Genomic DNA, 20,511 nt, shown 5'->3' on the forward strand with positions numbered 1-20,511 from the left:
AAGGGCGGGGTGCCTCTGCACGTCATCAATTTGTTCTCCTGGAATACTCGTGGATTCAACAATGTAATGAGGTTGCAGGGGTTTAAAAAATTAGTAAAGCAGTGCTCTACTTTATGTTTCCAGGAGACTTGGCTGTGCAGAGAGCCCCCGCAAATAAATGGCTTTTTGGGACTTTACTCGAAAGCAGTAGGAAATGTCTCAGGTCGGCCCTCTGGGGGATTGTTAACCTTAGTAGCCTCCACAATCACCTGTAGGATTTGGCAGGTTAAAACACAATGCAAATGGATTTTGGCCTGTGGCATGCAATTGCTGTATGGAGACAGGGAACAACGATGTATTGTTGTTCTAGATGTATATATGCACGGACAAAGTACCTTTGACTATAAGGAGAATATTGAACTGTTTAATGAATGTGCTCAAAATAGTTGTTCTGTATCCTGATAAACTGATGATTGTGATGGGGACTTCCATCAAAGTGGATAGGAAATAGGAGGACTGCTTAGCTGTCTTCAATATACATCATGTTTGTGTGCCATCTTATGCGGCTTCAGGGAGAGATGTTGGCTTGTTGGATTTCCTCTTATTAATTGGCTTGGTGAGTCTAAATGGATGAAAGCCATAAGATACCACTGCTAGGAAAACGTTTCTGTATGACAATCAGAATTATCCAATTGATTATGTCTTTGTTTCCCTGTAGGCCTTTTCCCTAATTGAGAAATTTGAGGTCCTACAGTTAGAGGGGAGGGATCATTATCCGTTATGTACAAAGTTTAAAATGGGTTTGGTATCCAGGCAGATGAGGGACTTACCTTTAAAGGTAAGTTGCCCTAAAAGCCTAAGAACAAGTCTCTCAGAAAAACATGCAGATTTACTGAAGGCTCTCCAGCTTAACATTGGAGGAATGAAGTCGGGAAAGGCAGCCGTGGATCCTTTAGTATGGTATCAAGAAATAATAAATAAGGTGGTGCGTGTCTTAAAAGAGAAGAACAAGTTACTTACCTTCGGTAACGCCTTTTCTGGTGGATACACTAGCTACCTGTGGATTCCTCACCTAATTAATTTTCCCATTGCGCTAGCATCTGATGGAAATTTTCTTCTAGCTCTGCATGTCAACGATGACGTCACAATTGCCCGACTCCCACGCGATGCCGTATGATGTCATCCAGGCAATAAGAGGTCCTCGTCGGCGTGCAGATGTCAGCTATCACCATTTTTTACATGCCTTTGAGGTGAACAGGTGAACATTGATACTACTTATTTGACATGAACACATCAATCAAAACTTTTATCCCACCATTTAATTCAACCAATAGAAAAAAATAACGAGAAAAAATAAACATCCTACTGTATAAAGTTCCACAATATCATCAAATATATATATATATCTACATATAAATATATATACACATATATAAATAATTGCATCAGTATATACATATCAACAACATACAGATGCTCACCCAAGGAAATCTTGGTAAGACGAGTCAGGCAGCGGGAGGCGGGTGGGACCGTGAGGAATCCACAGGTAGCTAGTGTATCGACCAGAAAAGGTGTTACTGAAGGTATGTAACTTGTTCTTCTGATGGATACAACTACCTGTGGATTCCTCAACCAATGAATAGAGTCCAAAAGCAGTACCGCACTCGGTGGTGGGTGCCTGAGTGGTCAAACCAAGAAATCCTGCAGCACGGACCGTGCAAAATGGGCATCCCTCTGGACTTTAGAATCCAAACAATAATGTTTAGCAAACGTGTGGAGGAATGCCCAAGTTGCGGCCTTGCAGATGTCAACCACAGGAACACCTCTAGCTAAGGCTGAAGAGGCCGCCTTAGCCCTGGTGGAATGGGCTCTTAACCCAACAGGAGGTTCCTCCTTTGCTAAAGAATAACACAATTTGATGCAAAGAATGATCCACCTGGAAAGCGTTCTCTTGTGGACAGCCTTGCCTTTCCTCTTCCCCACGTAACCGACAAAAAGCTGATCCTCCTGTCTGAACTCTCTTGTCCTGTTGACAAAGAAGCTCAATGCTCTTCTTGGATCTAGTCGGTGTAGCCTCTCTTCCTCCTTTGATGGATGAGGTGGAGGATAGAAGGAGGAAAGTGTGATGGACTGTCCTAAATGAAAGGGTGTAACAACCTTCGATAAGAAAGCCGCCTTGGTCCTTAACACCCCCTTGTCCCTATAAAGGAAAGTATATGGGTGTTCCACACTAAGAGCCTGGACCTCACTCACCCGCCTAGCTGACGTAATGGCAACCAGGAAAACAGTTTTTAAAACTAAAAACCTAAAGGAACATGAATGCATTGGTTCAAATGGTGAACCCATCAGAAATGCTAACACTAAGTTCAAATCCCACTGCGGCATAACAAATGGAGTGGGCGGAAACTTGTTAGTGAGACACTTAATGAACCTCAAAACTATTGGGGACTTAAACAAGGAGGGTTGATCTGGAAGACACAGAAAGGCTGACAGTGCGGACAAGTAACCCTTAACAGTCGGAAATGCACAACGCCTCTGCGCTAAGGACAGCGCAAATGACAAAATGTCCGATAAGTGGGCACGTAAGGGATCAATTTGATTCTCTCCACACCAAGTCACAAATTTAGCCCAACTGCTTGCATAGATAGATTTGGTGGAGTGTCGCCTGGCCGATAATATAATGTCCACCACTTCTGGTGGAGAGAAAAAGTACTCAGATTGCCCGTTCAATCTCCAGGCATGTAGGTGCAGGCCCTGGAGGTGGGGGTGTAGAACCTGCCTCTGTGGCTGCGAGAGGAGGTCTGCCCTGTGAGGGAGACGGAGCGGAGGGCACAGAGAGAGTTGGAGAAGGTCTGAATACCACACCCTCCTTGGCCAATCCGGAGCTATTAAGATGACTTGGGCCCGGTCTTGGTGAATCGTCCTCAGAACACGAGGAATCAAAGGTATGGGGGGAAACGCGTAAAGCAGCTGGCCGAACCAGGACATTTGAAACACGTCCCCCAACGCTCTATGCACCGGATACTGGAGGCTGCAGAATGACAGGCAGTGCGCGTCTTCCTGAGTGGCAAACAGGTCTATCTGAGGAAACCCCCACATCTGAAAGATGTAAAGGACCAGGTCTGGATGAAGACTCCACTCGTGATCGGTCGAGATGTGCCGACTGAGACTGTCCGCACGTACGTTCAAAACTCCGGCCAAATGGTTTGCTACCAAGCAAATCTGATGGTCCTGTGCCCAGGACCAGAGTCGCAGAGCTTCTCTGCAGAGAAGGTACGACCCCACTCCTCCCTGTTTGTTTATATACCACATCGTGGTAGTGTTGTCCGTCAGGACTTGAACCGACCGACTGCGAAGGGAAGGGAGGAAGGCCTTGAGAGCCAGACGTATCGCCAGCAATTCCAACAGATTGATGTGAAACCTCTGTTCCACTGGAGACCAATGACCTTTGACTTCCAGGTCTCCCAGATGAGCTCCCCACCCTAGAGGGGAAGCATCCGTTATAACTGTGGCCAGTGGAGGTGGCAACAAGAACGGCCTTCCTTGAGAAAGGTTGCCGACCGCAGTCTACCATCGAAGATCCGCTGCAGCGTCTCTGGAGATCCTTATCGACTCCTCAAGACCCCCTTTGTGTTGAAACCACTGCCTGCGGAGGCACCACTGAAGAGACCTCATGTGCCAGCGTGCATGAGTGACCAACAGAATGCAAGAAGCAAACAGACCGAGCAGACAAAGGACCTTGAGGACTGGAACGACCGCTCCATTCTGAAACATTGGAATCAACGCCTGAATGTCCTGAATCCGCTGCAGTGGAGGAAAGGCCCGATTCAATGTTGTGTCTAGTACTGCGCCTATGAACAGGAGGCGTTGAGAGGGCTCCATGTGAGATTTGGGCACGTTCACCGAAAAGCCCATATCGAACAACAACTGGGTTGTCGACTGCAGGTGACGCAGCAGGAGCTCCAGAGACTTGGCTTTGATCAACAAATTGTCCAGGTAGGGGAATACTGCTATCTCCCTCATTCTGAGCACTGCTGCAACCACCGCCATCACCTTCGTGAAGACTCGAGGTGCTGAAGTAAGACCAAATGGAAGGACCGCAATCTGAGAGTGTTGCGATCCCACCACAAACCGGAGATACTTCCTGTGCGACTTGAGAATCGGGATATGAAAGTAAGCATCTTGCAAGTCGACAGACACCATCCACTCCCCTTTGTTCAACGCCAAAAGCACCTGTCCTAGGACCAGCATTTTGAACTTTTCCTGCTTGAGGAACCAATTCAAAATCCTCAGGTCCAGGATTGGCCTCAACCAACCGTCCTTTTTGGGGATCAGGAAATATCTTAGAAAACAGCCCTGACCCCTCTCCTGCTCTGGAACCAACTCTACTGCACCTTTCGACAAAAGGACTAGAACCTCCTGTTTTAAAAGGAGATGGTCTTCCAAACAGAAGGATGGTCAGGGAGGGATGGGAGGGAGAAACTCCCAAAAGGGAAGAGTATAGCCTTTCCCCACAATATCAGTGACCCAGGAGTCCGATGTTATTGACTCCCACATGTGGAGAAACTGAGACAATCTCCCCCCTATAGGAGATGCATGCGAAGGGATTGATGGAGGACTAAGGCTGCTTTCCCTGCTGCACCCCTCCGGAGGAAGAGGAAGAGGCAGAGTGCTGCTGGGTGGCCCCTCTGGTACGAACCCTACCCCCCCTTCCCCTATATGATCTATAGGGGTGAGTAGAGGCAGCCTGCTGGCCTGTCTGCTGAAATCTCCCTTGAAAGGAAGAGTCACGCTCAAACCCCCTGAACCTCCTGAATACTTGTGAAGGAGTGGTGACGGAGGCCTGCAAGCCTAATTACTTTGCTGTGGCCCTACTCTCCTTCAACCGCTCCAAGGCAGAGTCAGCCTTTGTCCCAAAGAGTTTATCTCCATCAAAGGGTAAGTCAAGTAGGGTTGACTGCACATCGGGAGAGAATCCTGAAGATCGTAGCCAGGCATGCCTTCTTGTTTCTATGGACATGCCCATTGCTCTGGCCATGGAATCAGACGTGTCAAGTCCAGATTGGATAACCTGAGTTGCCGCTGCCTGAGCGTCCATCAAAAGGTTCAGAACCTCCTGAGGCAATCCAGGATGTGTCTTCTTGGCCTCGTCCATCAGGGCATAGATGTACCTGCCCAAGATACAGGTTGCATTTGTTGATTTCAGGGCCATGCTGCATGAAGAGAATGCCTTTTTTGCAGATTGGTCCATTCTCTTAGATTCCCTGTCCGAAGGATCCCCTGGAAAATATCCTGGAGCTGTGCGGGAGGAACATGAGGCCTGCACCACCAAGCTCTCAGGAGTTGGATGTTTTGACAAGAAAGCTGGATATCCAGGAGCCACCCGATACCTCCTTGCAACTGACCTATTCACTGCTGTCGAAGTCACAGGCTTCTTCCATACCTCCATTATCGGGTCTACGAGTGCTTCATTAAAAGGAAGAAGTGGCTCCACCACAGCTGAAGAAGGGTGCAACACTTCAGTGAGAATGTTAGTTTTTATTTCAGCAGCTGGAAGAGGAAGGTCAAGAAAATCTGCCGCCCTCCTCACCACCGAATGGAAAGAAGCAGCCTCTTAGGTGTACTCCCCCGGGGATGCTAAGTCCCACTCCAGGGAAGTGTCCAACCCACTGGCAGTGTCCAAGCTCTGTAGGTCTCCCTGGGGCCCTGCAATCTCATCCTCTTCCAAGAGCTGTTTCTCATATTCCTGCTCCTCAAGCCGCCTCAAAGCCAATCTCCTGGAGCGCAGCCTGGCCTCAATTCTCGGTGTCGATAAGGCGTCTGCTGACGCCGAAGACCTCAGTCGGCATCGACCCTCGGATTCATCCAACGCCAGATCCATCAGCACCGTAGGCTTCTTCAGCGTCGATTGAGGTTGTTGTGAACTCATCGGCACCACGGCAGCAGATATCGTCGGTGTCTCAGGCCTTCTAGGCGACGCCATTGGTACCGGCGCCGAACCAGCACCTCCCGTGGGAAGGAAAGGCATGAAGGGCGTCGGTCTGTACGAAGCCGGAACACCCATGTCATATGCCAAAGGACCTGAGGGTCCAGACGGGCCACCTCCCGGAGCCATGCTGGCAAAGATGTTAAACATCGCATTTAGAAATGTGGCAGGGTCTGTACCTGGCGCCAGGAACGCCGGATATCCTGGTGAAGTCAGCGCCTGAGGTGACACTGGCATCGGTTTGGGCATCTCCATCTGCGCCGGTGAAACCGCCGGATCCTGATGAGGATCGACCTCAAAGACAGATAGAGGAGATGTCGGAGAAGTTGGAGTCGTCCGAGGCGGAGGTGTTACCGTCGGACTAACCTCCCATGTCTTACGGCGTCGAGATGATGGCGACCTCGAGCGGGTCCTTACTCGAACGACGTTGTGATCCATGCCAGCACCGGGAGTCTCGATGACGCCTATGCGACTTCGAAGATTTAGAGGAAGACCTACGATAGTGATGTCTTTTCTTCTTCTTTGATTTTGCCAAGAATAACTTGGCCTCCCGCTCCTTGAGCGCTTTCGGATTCATGCGCTGGCATGAACCGCATGCCTCGATTTCATGGTCAGAACTCAAACACCACAAGCAATTTTCGTGTGGGTCTGTCACTGACATTCAGCCACCGCACTCCCTACAGGGTTTAAAACCCAATTTGCGTGGCTGAGACATAGTAACACTTGAAGTGAAACAGTAGCTCCCTGGAGCCTCGAAGAAAAAAACGTTACTCTAAGGCACGGAAAAAAGGGAACTGACGTCTGCACGCCAATGAGGACCTCTTATTGCCTGGATGACGTCATACGGCGTCGCATGGGAGTCAGGCAATTGTGACATCATCGTCGACGTGCAGAGCTAGAGAAAATTTCCGTTGGATGCTGGCGCATGGGGAAAATTCATTAGGTACTTGTATCCATCAGAAGTTACGTTTTTTAATTTTACCCAAAGTAAAAATAAATCTATGAAGTACGCCAGGAATGGATGGTATGATAAAGAATGTAGAATAGTAAAATGAAATATCTGGAAACTTGAAAGACACTTAAGACACCTAAGAAATAGAATTGGGGAATCGTGCCTTCTTAACTTAAAGAAAGACTCTAAACATCTGTTGACAAGGAAGAAATTGGAACAAAGCACAAAGTGCTGGGCAGGCATGATGGAGGCCACTGAGACAAATAATTTAAAGAAGTTTTGGAAGTTGGTGCAGAGTGAGACAGGAAACCCCCAGGGACAGTCATTAGGCCATGTGAGCGAAGATGTGTGGGTTAAGTATTTATTGGAGATTTATAATAGTAATGCTACTGTGGCTCAGCATGATTCTTTGTGAAAAGGCAGACAATGTAGAGGTTCTCTGTGTCAATAATTAATAAAAGAATTGAGATGCTAAAGCTCACAAGGGCTGCAGGCCCTGATAATGTACAAACAGTGGGAGTAAAAACAAATACTGTGTTTGTGGTCCAGTCTGTTCAATAGCCTTTTTCAAGGGTAGATTCCTGGATATTTGGAAGAGAGCAGTGATTACACCTATCTACAAAAAATGGAAGCATGCCAAACCTGAGAATTATCAGCATATCAATCTTGGATGTAAGTAGTAAGGTCTTCTAAAAATGTTGTTCCGATATGTAGGAAGTTGGCTCTGTATGTAATATTTCAAAGTAAGAAATAGCATGCACAGAGTCCAAGGGTTCCCCTTAGAGGTAAGATAGTGGCAAAAAGTGATAATTCTAATGCTCTATTTTGTGGTAGTGTGGTCGAGTAGTAGGCTTATCAGAGGGTAGTGTTAAGCATTTGTTGTACACACAGAGGCAATAAATGAGGAACACACACTCAAAGACAATTCCAGGCAAATAGGTTTTTATATAGAAAAATTTATTTTCTTAGTTCATTTTAAGAACCACAGGTTCAAGATTTACAAACAATACTTTAAATGAAAGGTATTTCACTCAGGTATCTTAGGAACTTTGAATCATCACAATAGCATGTACAGTTTTGGCAAAAATGGCAATAAGCTATTTTAAAATTGGACACTGCAAAAATCAACAGTTCCTGGGGGAGGTAAGTATTTGGTTAGTTTCACAGGTAAGTAAAGCACTTACAAGGTTCAAAGTTGGGTCCAAGGTAGCCCACAGTTAGGGGTTCAGGGCAACCCCAAAGTTACCACACCAGCAGCTCAGGGCCGGTCAGGTGCAGAGGTCAAAGTGGTGCCCAAAGTGCATAGGCTTCAATGGAAATAGGGGTGCCCCGGTGCCAGCAGGTAAGTACACGTGACTTCGAAGGGCAGACCAGGGGGGTTTTGTAGGGCACCGGGGGGGACACAAGCAGGCACAGAAAGTACACCCTCAGCGGCACAGGGGCGGCCAGGTGCAGAGTGCAAACAGGCGTCGGGTTTGCAATAGGATTCAATGGGAGACCCCGGGGTGTCTTCGGCGATGCAGGCAGGCAAGGGGGTGGGCTCCTCGGGGTAGCCACCACCTGGGCTAGGAAGAGGGCCGCCTGGGGGTCGCTCCTGCACTGGAGTTCGGATCCTTCAGGTCCTGGGGGCTGTGGGGTTCCCAGGTGTCGGGTTCTTTGAAGCAGGCAGTCGCGGTCAGGGGGAGCCTTTGGATTCCCTCTGCAGGCGTCGCTGTGGGGTCTCGGGGGGGTCAACTCTGGCTGCTCACAGGCTCGCAGTCGCCGGGGAGTCCTCCCTGTAGAGTTAGTTTACCGCAGGCCGAGCCGGGGGTGTCGGGTGCAGAGTGGAAAGTCTCACGCTTCCGGCGGGAAACGTGTTGCTTCTTTATTGCAAAGTTGCAGTCTTTGTGGAACAGGGCCGCTGTCCTTGGAGTTTCTTGGTCCTTTGAGATGCAGGGTAGTCCTCTAAGGCTTCAGAGGTCGCTGGACCCTGGGGGACACGTCGCTGTTGCAGTCTCTCTTGAAGTGGGAGACAGGCCGGTAGGGCTGGGGCCAAAGCAGTTGGTGTCTCCGTCTTCTCTGCAGGGCTTCAGGTCAGCAGTCCTTCTTCATCTTCAGGTTGCAGGAATCTATCTCCCTAGGTTCTGGGGGCCCGTAAATACTCGATTTAGGGGTGTGTTTAGGTCTGAGAGGATAGTAGCCAATGGCTACTAGCCCTGAGGGTGGCTAAACCCTCTTTGTGCCTCCTCCCGGTGGGGAGGGGGTCACATCCCTAATTCTATTGGGGAAATCCTCCATCTGCAAGATGGAGGATTTCTAAAAGTCAGAGTCACCTCAGCTCAGGACACCTTAGGGGTTGTCCTGACTGGCCAGTGACGACTCCTTGTTTTTCTCATTATCTCCTCCGGCCTTGCTGCCAAAAGTGGGGGCTGTGGCCGGAGGGGCGGGCATCTCCAGTAGCTGGGATACCCTGTGGCGCTGTAACAAAGGGGGTGAGCCTTTGAGGCTCACCGCCAGATGTTACAGTTCCTGCAGGGGGAGGTGAGAAGCACCTCCACCCAGTAAAGGCTTTGTTCCTGGCCTCAGAGTGACAAAGGCACTCTCCCCATGTGGCCAGCAACATGTCTTGTGTGTGGCAGGCTGGTAAAACTAGTCAGCCCACACTGGAAGTCGGGTATGTTTTCAGGGGGCATCTCTAAGATGCCCTCTGGGTGTATTTCACAATAAAATGTACACTGGCATCAGTGTGCATTTATTGTGCTGAGAAGTTTGATACCAAACTTCACAGTTTTCAGTTTAGCCATTATGGTGCTGCGGAGTTCGTGTTTGACAGACTCCCAGACCATATACTCTTATGGCTACCCTGCACTTACAATGTCTAAGGTTTTGCTTAGACACTGTAGGGGCATAGTGCTCATGCGCCTGTGCCCTCACCTGTGGTATAGTGCACCCTGCCTTAGGGCTGTAAGGCCTGCTAGAGGGGTGACTTATCTAGGCCATAGGCAGTGTGAGGTTGGCATGGCATTCGGAGGGGAGTGCCATGTCGACTTAGTCATTTTCTCCCCACCAGCACACACAAGCTGGCAAGCAGTGTGTCTGTGCTGAGTGATGAGTCCCCAGGGTGGTATAAGACATGCCGCAGCCCTTAGAGACCTTCCTTGGTACCAGGGGTAACAGTTACAAGGGACTTACCTGGATGCCAGGGTGTGCCAATTGTGGAGACAAAGGTACAGGTTAGGGAAAGAATACTGGTGCTGGGACCTGGTTAGCAGGCCTCAGCACACTTTCAAATCATAACTTGGCATCAGCAAAGGCGAAAGGTCAGGGGGTAACCATGCCAAGGAGGCATTTCCTTACACAACATCCCCCACCCCCCCAAACGAAAGAGGATGAGACTAACCTTTCCCAAGAGAGTCTTAATTTTCTAAGTGGAAGAACCTGGAAAGGCCTTCTGCATTGGCATGGGCAGTCCCAGGTCTGTGTTCCACTATAAAGTCCATTCCCTGTAGGGAGATGGACCACCTCAACAGTTTTTGATTTTCACCTTTTATTGCATTAGCCATCTGAGAGGTCTGTGGTCAATTTGAACTACAAAGTGAGTACCAAAGAGGTATGGTCTCAGCTTCTTGAGGGACCAAACCACGGCAAAGGCCTCCCTCTCAATGGCACTCCAACGCTGCTCCCTGGGGAGTAACCTCCTGCTAATGAAAGGAACAGGCTGGTCGAGGCCATCATCATTTGTTTGGGACAAAACTGCCCCTATCCCATGTTCAGAGGCATCAGTCTGCACAATGAACTGCTTGGAGTAATCTGGAGCTTTTAGAACTGGTGTTGTGCACATAGCTTGTTTCAGGGTGTCAAAGGCCTGTTGGCATTCTATAGTCCAGTTTACCTTCTTAGGCATTTTCTTGGAGGTAAGTTCTGTCAGGGGTGTCACTATTGATCCATATCCCTTCACAAACCTCCTGTGGTAGCCAGTCAAGCCAAGGAATGCCCTGACTTGAGTCTGGGTTTTTGAAGCTACCCAGTCCAGAATAGTCTGGATCTTGGGTTGGAGTGGCTGAACTTGGCCTCCACCTACAAGGTGTCCCAAGTAAACCACAGTTCCCTGCCCTATCTGACATTTGGATGCCTTGATAGAGAGGCCTGCTGCTTGCAGGGCCTTCAAAACCTTCTTCAGTTGGACCAGGTGATCCTGCCAGCTGGAGCTAAAGACAGCAATATCGTCAAGATAAGCTGCACTAAAGAACTCCAAGCAAGCAAGGACTTGATTCACCAACCTTTGGAAGGTGGCAGGGGCATTCTTTAAGCCAAAGGACATTACAGTAAACTGATAATGCCAATTAGGTGTGAAGAATGCTCTTTTCTTTTGCTCCTGGTGCCATTTTGATTTGCCAGTACCCTGCTGTCAAGTCAAAGGTGCTTAAGTATCTGGCAGCACCTAGTTTGTCAATTAAAATATCTGCCCTTGGAATGGGATGGGCATCTGTCTTGGTGACAGAATTAAGTCCTCTGTAGTCCACACAAAACCTCACCTCTCTCTTACCATCTTTTATGTGAGGGTTGGGGACCAAGACCACTGGGCTAGCCCAGGAGCTGTCAGAGTGCTCAATGACTCACAATTCCAGCATCTTGTGGACTTCCACTTTGATGCTTTCCTTAACTTGGTCAGACTGTCTCAAAATGTTGTTTTTGACAGGCATGGTGTCTCCTGTGTCCACATCATGGGTACACAGGTGTGTCTGACCAGGGGTTACGGAAAAAAGCTCAGAAAACTGTTGTAAGACCTTCCTACAGTCAGCTTGCTGTAGGCCAGAGAGGGTGTCTGAATAGATCACTCCATCTACTGAGCCATCTTTAGGGTCAGTGGAGAGGAGATCAGGGAGAGGTTCACTCTCAGCTTCCTGGTCCTCATCTGTAACCATCAACAGGTTCACATCTGCCCTGTCATGAAAGAGTTTGAGGCGGTTCACATGGATCACCCTTTTGGAGGTCCTGCTAGTGCCTAGGTCTATCAGGTAGGTGACCTGACTCTTTCTCTCTAGCTCTGGGTGAGGGCCACTCCATCTGTCCTGAAGTGCCCTGGGAGCCACAGGCTCCAGAACCCAGACTTTCTGCCCTGGCTGAAATTCAATCATAGCAGCCTTTTGGTCATACCACATCTTCTGGAGTTGTTGGCTGGCCTCAAGGTTTTTGCTTGCCTTTTCCATGTACTCTGCCATCCTGGAACGTAGGCCTAGTACATAGTCCACTATATCTTGCTTAGGTTCATGAATAGGTCTCTTCCAGCCTTCTTTTACAAGAGCTAGTGATCCCCTTACAGGATGGCCAAACAGAAGTTCAAAGGGGGAAAACCCTACTCCCTTCTGAGGCACCTCTCTGCAGGCGAAAAGCAGACATGGCAAGAGGACATCCCATCTCCTTTTGAGTTTTTCAGGGAGCCCCATGATCATGCCCTTTAATGTCTTGTTGAATCTTTCCACAAGACCATTGGTTTGTGGATGGCATGGTGTGGTGAATTTGTAAGTCACCCCACACTCATTCCACATGTGCTTCAGGTATGCTAACATAAAGTTGGTACCCCTGTCAGACACCACTTCCTTAGGAAATCCCACTCTGGTAAAGATACCAATGAGTGCTTTAGCTACTGTAGGGGCAGTAGTGGACCTAAGGGGAATTGCTTCAGGGTATCTAGTGGCATGATCCACTACCACTAGTATGTATTGGTTCCCTGAGGCTGTCGGAGGTTCAAGTGGACCCACTATGTCCACACCCGCTCTTTCAAAGGGGACCCCCCACCACTGGAAGTGGAATGAGGGGGGCCTTTGGATGGCCACCTGTCTTACCACTGGCTTGACAGGTGGCACAGGGGACACAAAACTCCTTTACTTTCTGGGACATGTTGGGCCAATAGAAATGGTTGACTAATCTCTCCCAAGTCTTGGTTTGTCCCAAATGCCCAGCAAGTTGAATATCATGAGCTAAGGTCAGAATGAACGTCCTACACTCCTGAGGCACTACCACTCTCCTAGTGGCACCAGGTGTGGGATCTCTTGCCCCAGTGTAGAGGAGTCGATCTTCCCAATAGACTCTATGGGGGTCATTTTGACCCTGGCGGTACGAGACCGCCAGGGCTAAAATGACGGAAGCACCGCCAGCAGGCTGGCGGTGCTTCCTGTGGTATTACGACCGTGGCGGAAGCTCCGCGGTCGCACCGCCGGGGCCGGCAGTATTCCGCCACATTTGCCCCGGCGGTGATAATGCGCCTGAGCAGCGCTGCCCAGGGAATTACGAGTTCCCGACCGCCAGCCTTTTTCTGGCGGTTTGAACCGCCAGGAAAAGGCTGGCGGTACGGGGAGTCATGGGGACCCTGGGGGCCCCTGCACTGCCCATGCCACTGGCATGGACAGTGCAGGGGCCCCCTGACAGGGCCCCATGGCGGCTTTTTACTGTCTGCTATGCAGACAGTGAAAAGCGCAATGGGTGCAACTGCACCCGTCGCACGGACGCAACATCGCCGGCTCCATTTGGAGCCGGCTCCAATGTTGCGGCCGAGATCCCCGCTGGGCCAGCGGGCGGAAACCAGGTTTCTGCCCACCGGCCCAGCAGGGATCTCCTAATGACCGCAGAGGGGGTGCGGCTGCATTGGCGGCCGCACAGCGGTCAAATCTTGGCGGGCGGCTGTGGCCGCCCGCCAAGGTCATAAGGAGGCCAATGTGTTCAAGTGATTTTTCCTTTGGTCTCTTCAACGGCTTGCTGCCTAAGGCCTTCAAGAGAGGGACAGGTTTCTTGCCCCTTACACAACTGTTCCCTTGTGGGTCCCCCTGGGCCTAAGAGTTCAACCTGATAAGGTTCCAACTCTATGGGCTCAGTTCCCTCAGAGGGCAGAACTTCTTCCTGGGAGGAGAGGTTATTTTTCTTTGGTTGTGTTGAAGCTGGTTCCCCAGTCTTCTTTCCTTTTCTCTTGGAGGGTTGGGCCATTATTCCAGGCTCCAACACCACTTTTTCACCCTGAGCCTTGCACTGTGCCCTTGTCTTGACACACACCAGTTCAGGGACACCCAGCATGGCTGCATGGGTTTTGAGTTCTACCTCAGCCCATGCTGAGGACTCCAGGTCATTCCCAAGCAAACAGTCTACAGGGATATTTGAGGAGACTACCACCTGTTTCAGGCCATTGACCCCTTCCCATTCTAAAGTTACCATACCTATGGGATGTACTTTAGTCTGATTGTCAGCGTTGGTGACTGGATACGTTTGTCCAGTCAGGTATTGTCCTGGGGAAACCAGTTTCTCTGTCACCATGGTGACACTGGCACCTGTATTCCTCAGGCCTTCTACACTAGTCCCATTAATTAAGAGTTGCTGCCTGTATTTTTGCATATTAGGGGGCCAGGCAGCCAGTGTGGCTAAGTCCACCCCACCCTCAGAAACTAATGTAGCTTCAGTGTGAACCCTGATTTGCTCTGGGCACACTGTTGATCCCACTTGGAGACTAGCCATTCCAGTGTTAGCTGGAGTGGAGTTAGAAGTGGTTGTTTTCTTGGGACAGGCCTTGTCTCCAGTTTGGTGTCCAGGCTGATTACAGCTACGGCACCAGGCCTTTTTGGGATCAAAGTTTTTACCCTTGTACCCAAAATTGTTTTGTGAAGAGGCTCTGGGCCCACCCTCCTGTGCAGGTTTTTGGGGGCCTGAAGAAGACTCTTTACTATTTTTGTTTTTGGATGTCTCAACACTCTTCCCCTGGGGAGGCTTTGTGACCCCTTTCTTTTGGTCACCCCCTGTGGTAGTCTTGGTCACCCTAGTCTTGCCCCAATGGTCCGCCTTCTTTCCCAATTCTTGGGGAGAAATTGGTCCTAGGTCTACCAGATGCTGATGCAGTTTATCATTGAAACAATTACTTAAAAGGTGTTCTTTCATAAACAGATTGCACAGCCCATCATAATCATTTACACCACTGCCATTAATCCAACCATCCAGTGTTTGACTGAGAAGTCAACAAAATCAACCCAGGTCTGGCTTGAGGATTTTTGAGCCCCCCTGAACCTAATCCTGTACTCCTCAGTTGAGGATCCAAAGCCCTCAATCAGGGTAGCCTTCATGAGGTCATAGGATTCTGCATCTTTTTCAGAGAGTGTGAGGAGTCTATCCCTACACTTTCCCGTGAACATTTCCCAAAGGAGAGCACCCCAGTGAGATCTGTTTACTTTTCTGGTTGCACAAGCCCTCTCAAAAGCTGTGAACCATTTGGTGATGTCATCACCATCTTCATATTTAGTTACAATCCCTTTGGGGATTTTTAGCATGTCAGGAGTATCTCTGACCCTATTGAAGTTGCTGCCACCATTGATGGGAGCTAAGCCCATCTCTTGTCTTTCCCTTTATATGGCTAGGAGCTGTCTCTCCAAAGCCAATCTTTTGGCCATCCTGGCTAGCAGGAGGTTATCTTCATTGAGACTGCTCTCAATGCTTCTAGAGCTGTTGGACTCTCCTGTGAGAGAAGCAACATCTCTGACTATCACTTCTGGAGTCAGGGTTGGAGAAACCCTGGGCTCCCTATCTAGGACTGGAGGTGGGAAATCCTCCACATCACTAGTGTCCCCCTCTGTGAGGCCATCATCAGAGGGGTTGTTTTTAGCAAACTCTGCCAAAAGCTCCTGGTGCTGTACTTTGGTAGGGTTTGAACCAGTTTCTATCTTTTTGATTTTGCAGAGAGACCTTAGCTCTGACATCCTAAGATGCAGGTAAGGGGTGAGGTTGAGTTCCATCACTATCTCTTCTGCAGCAGACATTTTGTTTCTAAAAGTTGGAATACTTTCTAAGAATCTAAAACTATCTCTAGAACTTAATTCAAACTTTTACAAAACTTTTAAACTCTAAAAGAAATGCTAACAGGGACTAACACAAGGCCCTAGCAGGACTTTTAAACATTTAGAAAAATAGCTCAAATTTCAAAAATCAGTTTCTAATGACAATTTTTGGAATTTAGTCATGTGATCAGGTATTGGCTGAGTAGTCCAGCAAATGCAAAGTCTTGTATCCCACCGCTGCCACCAATGTAGGAAGTTGGCTCTGTATGTACTATTTCAAAGTAGAAAATAGCATGCACAGAGTCCAAGGGTTCCCCTTAGAGGTAAGATAGTGGCAAAAAGAGATAATTCTAATGCTCTATTTTGTGGTAGTGTGGTCGAGCAGTAGGCTTATCAGAGGGTAGTGTTAAGCATTTGCTGTACACACACAGGCAATAAATGAGGAACACACACTCAAAGACTATTCCAGGCCAATAGGTTTTTATATAGAAGAATATCTTTTCTTAGTTTATTTTAAGAACCACAGGTTGAAGATTTACAAACAATACTTTAAATGAAAGGTATTTCACACAGGTACCTTAGGAACTTTGAATCATCACATTAGCATGTACAGTTTTGGCAAAAATGGCAATAAGTTATTTTAAAATTGGACACAGTGCAAAAATCAACAATTCCTGGGGGAGGTAAGTATTTGATAGTTTCACAGTTAAGTAAAGCACTTACAAGGTTCAAAGTTGGGTCCAAGGTTGCCTACCGTTGGGGGTTCAGGGCAACCCCAAAGTTACCACACCAGCAGCTCAGGGCCGGTCAGGTGCAGAGGTCAAAGTGGTGCCCAAAACACATGGGCTTCAATGGAAATAGGGGTGCCCCGGTTCCAGTCTGCCAGCAAGTAAGTACCCGTGACTTCGGAGGGCAGACCAGGGGGGTTTTGTAGGGCACCGGGGGGGACACAAGCAGACACAGAAAGTACACTCTCAGCGGCACAGGGGCGACCGGGTGCAGAGTGCAAACAGGTGTTGGGTTTGCAATAGGATTCAATGGGAGACCCAGGGGTCTCTTCAGCGATGCAGGCAGGCAAGTGGGGGGGCTCCTCGGGGTAACCACCACCTGGGCTAGGAAGAGGGCCGCCTGGGGGTCGTTCCTGCACTGGAGTTCGGATCCTTCAGGTCCTGGGGGCTGCGGGTGCAGTGGGGTTCCCAGGTGTCGGGTTCTTTGAAGCAGGCAGTCGCGGTCAGGGGGAGCCTCTGGATTCCCTCTGCAGGCGTCGCAGGGGGGTCAACTTTGGCTACTTACGGGCTCGCAGTCGCCGGGGAGTCCTCCCTGTAGAGTTAGTTTCCGCAGGTCGAGCCGGGGGCATTGGGTGCAGAGTGGAAAGTCTCACACTTCCGGCGGGAAACGTGTGGTCTTTAAAAGTTGCTTCTTTGTTGCAAAGTTGCAGTCTTTGTGGAACAGGGATGCTGTCCTCTGGAGTTTCTTGGTCCTTTGAGATGCAGGGTAGTCCTCTGAGGCTTCAGAGGTCGCTGGACCCTGAGGGAAGCGTCGCTGTTGCAGTCTCTCTTGAAGTGTGGAGACAGGCCGGTAGGGCTGGGGCCAAAGCAGTTGGTGTCTCCGTCTTCTCTGCAGGGCTTCAAGTCAGCAGTCCTTCTTCGTTTTCAGGTTGCAGGAATCTATCTTCCTAGGTTCTGGGGGCCCCTAAATACTTGTTTTAGGGGTGTGTTTAGGTCTGGGAGGACAGTAGCAAATGGCTACTAACCCTAGGGTGGCTACACCCTCTTTGTGCCTCCTCCCGGTGGGGAGGGAGTCACATCCCTAATCCTATTGGGGGAATCCTCCATCTGCAAGATGGAGAATTTCTAAAAGTCAGAGTCACCTCAGCTCAGGACACCTTAGGGGTTGTCCTAACTGGCCAGTGACTCCTCCTTGTTTTTCTCATTATCTCCTCCGGCCTTGCCCCCAAAAGTGGGGGCTGTGGCCGGAGGGGCGGGCATTTCCACTAGCTGGGATGCCCTGTGGTGCTGTAACAAAGGGGGTGAGCCTTTGACGCTCACCGCCAGGTGTTACAGTTCCTGCAGGGGGAGGTGAGAAGCACCTCCACCCAGTACAAGCTTTGTTCCTGGCCACAGAGTGACAAAGGCACTCTCCCCATGTGGCCAGCAACATGTCTGGTGTGTGGCAGGCTGGTAAAACTAGTCAGCCCACACTGGAAGTCGGGTATTTTTTCAGAGGGCATCTCTAAAAAAAGATGCCCTCTGGGTGTATTTCACAATAAAATGTACACTGGCATCAGTGTGCATTTATTGTGCTGAGAAGTTTGATACCAAACTTCACAGTTTTCAGTGTAGCCAGTATGGTGCTGTGGAGTTTGTGTTTGACAGACTCCCAGACCATATACTTTTATGGCTACCCTGCACTTAGAATGTCTAAGGTTGTGCTTAGACACTGTAGGGGAATAGTGCTCATGCACCTATGCCCTCACCTGTGGTATACTGCACCCTGCCTTAGTGCTGTAAGGCCTGCTAGAGGGGTGACTTATCTAGGCCATAGGCAGTGTGAAGTTGGCATGGCACTCTGAGGGGAGTGCCATGTCGACTTAGTCATTTTCTCCCCACCAGCACGCACAAGCTGGCAAGCAGTGTGTCTGTGCTGAGTGAGGGGTTCCCAGGGTGGGATAAGACATGCTGCAGCCCTTAGAGGCCTTCCCTGGCATCAGGGCCCTTGGTACCAGAGGTACCAGTTACAAGGGACTTACCTGGATGCCAGGGTGTGCCAATTGTGGAGACAAAGGTACATGTTAGGGAAAGAACACTGTTGCTGGGGCCTGGTTAGCAGGCCTCAGCACACTTTCAAATCATAACTTGGCATCAGCAACGGCAAAATGTCAGGGGGTAATCATGCCAAGGAGGCATTTCCTTACAGGATATTAAAAGAGTAGGCTGTAGTAAATGCTATTATACCTCAGGAATAGGGTGGTTTTAAGGAGAACCACTCAACAATTGACCACTGCAAAGAAAGCCATAGAGCTGGCCGGAGTGTATTATTGCTGTTTTGTTGATTTTAGCTTTGTCGATTGAGTAATGTTGTGGGATGTGTTAAAAGAATATGGGATCCCTGATGATGTGCTTTTAATTTTGCCGGAACTCCACAGGGACAATTGGGCCCAAGCTGAACAGGATAGTGAAGGATTTCTTTCAAAGCGAGTAAGGATAAGAAATGGTCTAAGACAAGGTTGTGTGTTGGCATCAACACTGTTGTCCCTGTTTCTTGCAGATCTCCCTAAGGTTCTAAGCCAACCTAATGCATTTACCCCAAAAATGAATGGTAAATCAATCAATCAATCATAGCATTTGTAAAGCCTACTACTCACCCGTGAGGGTCTCAAGGTACGGAGTCGGGAGGGTTCTGTTACTGCTCTAACAGCCATGTCTTGAGGTGTTTCCTGAAGGTTAGCAGGTCCTGTGTCTGTTGCAGGTGGATAGGAAGAGTGTCCCATGTCTTGGCGGTGAGGTGGGAGAACGATCTGCCACCGGCGGTCATTCTGTGGATGCGTGGAATGGTAGCTAGGGCAAGGTCAGTGGCGAGAAGCTGTTGGGTCGGGGTGTAGAAGGAGAGCCATCTGTTGCGGTGTTCTGGTCCGGTGTCGTGCAGTGCTTTGTGAGCGTGGGTGAGGAGCTTGAACATGATTCTCTTGTTGACAGGGAGCCAGTGCAGGTCTCTCAGGTAGGCTGTGATGTGTCTGTGGCAGGGGATGTCCAGGATGAGGCATGGGGAGGCATTCTGTTTGTGTTGCAGTCTTTTCTGGAGCTTGGCCATGGCTCCTGCATAGAAGGCGTTGCCTTAGTCCTGTCTGCTGTTTACGAGGGCTTGGGTGACCGTCCTTCTGGTTCTTGTGGGGATCCATTTGTAGATCTTCCGAAGCATGCAGCGGGTGTTGAAGCAGGAGGAAGAGATGGTGTTAACTTGCTGGGTCATTGATAGCGATGAGTCCAGGATGAACCCCGGTTGAATGCGTGGTCGGTGGGTGTCGGTGCAGTTCCCATTGCGGCAGGCCACCAGGAGTCGTCCCAGGTGGAGGGGTGGAGCCTAGGATGAAGACCTCAGTTTTATCAGAATTCAGTTTCAGGCAGCTGTTCTTCATCCATTCAGCGATGGCCTTCATTCCTTCGTGGAGGTTTGTTTTGGTGGTGTCGGGCTCCTAGGTGAGGGAGAGGATCAGCTGGGTGTCATCGGCGTGTGAGACGATGTTGAGGTTGTGTAATCAGATGATGTTTGTGAGCTGAGCCATGTAAACGTTAAAGAGGATCAGGCTGAGGGACGACCCCGGGATACACCGCAGATGATCTTGGTGGCTTCGGAATGGAGGGAGGCGGACTCTCTGGGTTCTGCTTGTGAGGAGGGATGTGATCCAGTCCAGGGCTCTGTTGCGGATCCCTGAGTCGTTGAGGCGTGTGCGTAGGGTGTGGTGGCAGATGGTGTCAAAGGTGGCCTAGAGGTCCAGGAGTATGAGGGCTGCGGTTTTGCCGTTGTCCAGTAGGGTCCTGATGTCGTTGGTGGCGGTAATGTGGGAAGTTTCGGTGCTGTGGTTGCTGCAGAATCCCGATTGAGTCCAGAGTGCTGTTTTCCTCAAGGAAGCGGGTAAGTTGTTTGTTGACAATTTTCCCAATGACTTTTGTCTGGAAGGGGAGCAGGGAGATGGGCCGGAAGTTCTTGAGGTCCTTTGGGTCCACCTTGGGTTTTTTGAGAAGGGCGTTGATCTCAGCGTATTTCCAGCTCTCCGGGAAGGTGGCGCTCTCGAAGGAGCTGTTGAT

The 20,511-nt window shown here is 49.6% G+C and overlaps 1 protein-coding gene across 1 annotated transcript in view; it reads right to left on the bottom strand.

Moving 5' to 3' along the window:
- The window catches only part of LOC138255249 (protocadherin-23-like), a 486,186-nt gene that overhangs the window by 360,351 nt on the left and 105,324 nt on the right, over window positions 1-20,511 (bottom strand). The gene's annotated exons all lie outside the window — the stretch shown is intronic.

This window comes from Pleurodeles waltl, chromosome 1_2 (genome assembly GCF_031143425.1).
Source record: "Pleurodeles waltl isolate 20211129_DDA chromosome 1_2, aPleWal1.hap1.20221129, whole genome shotgun sequence".
In the NCBI taxonomy this organism is placed as follows: Eukaryota; Metazoa; Chordata; class Amphibia; order Caudata; family Salamandridae; genus Pleurodeles; species Pleurodeles waltl.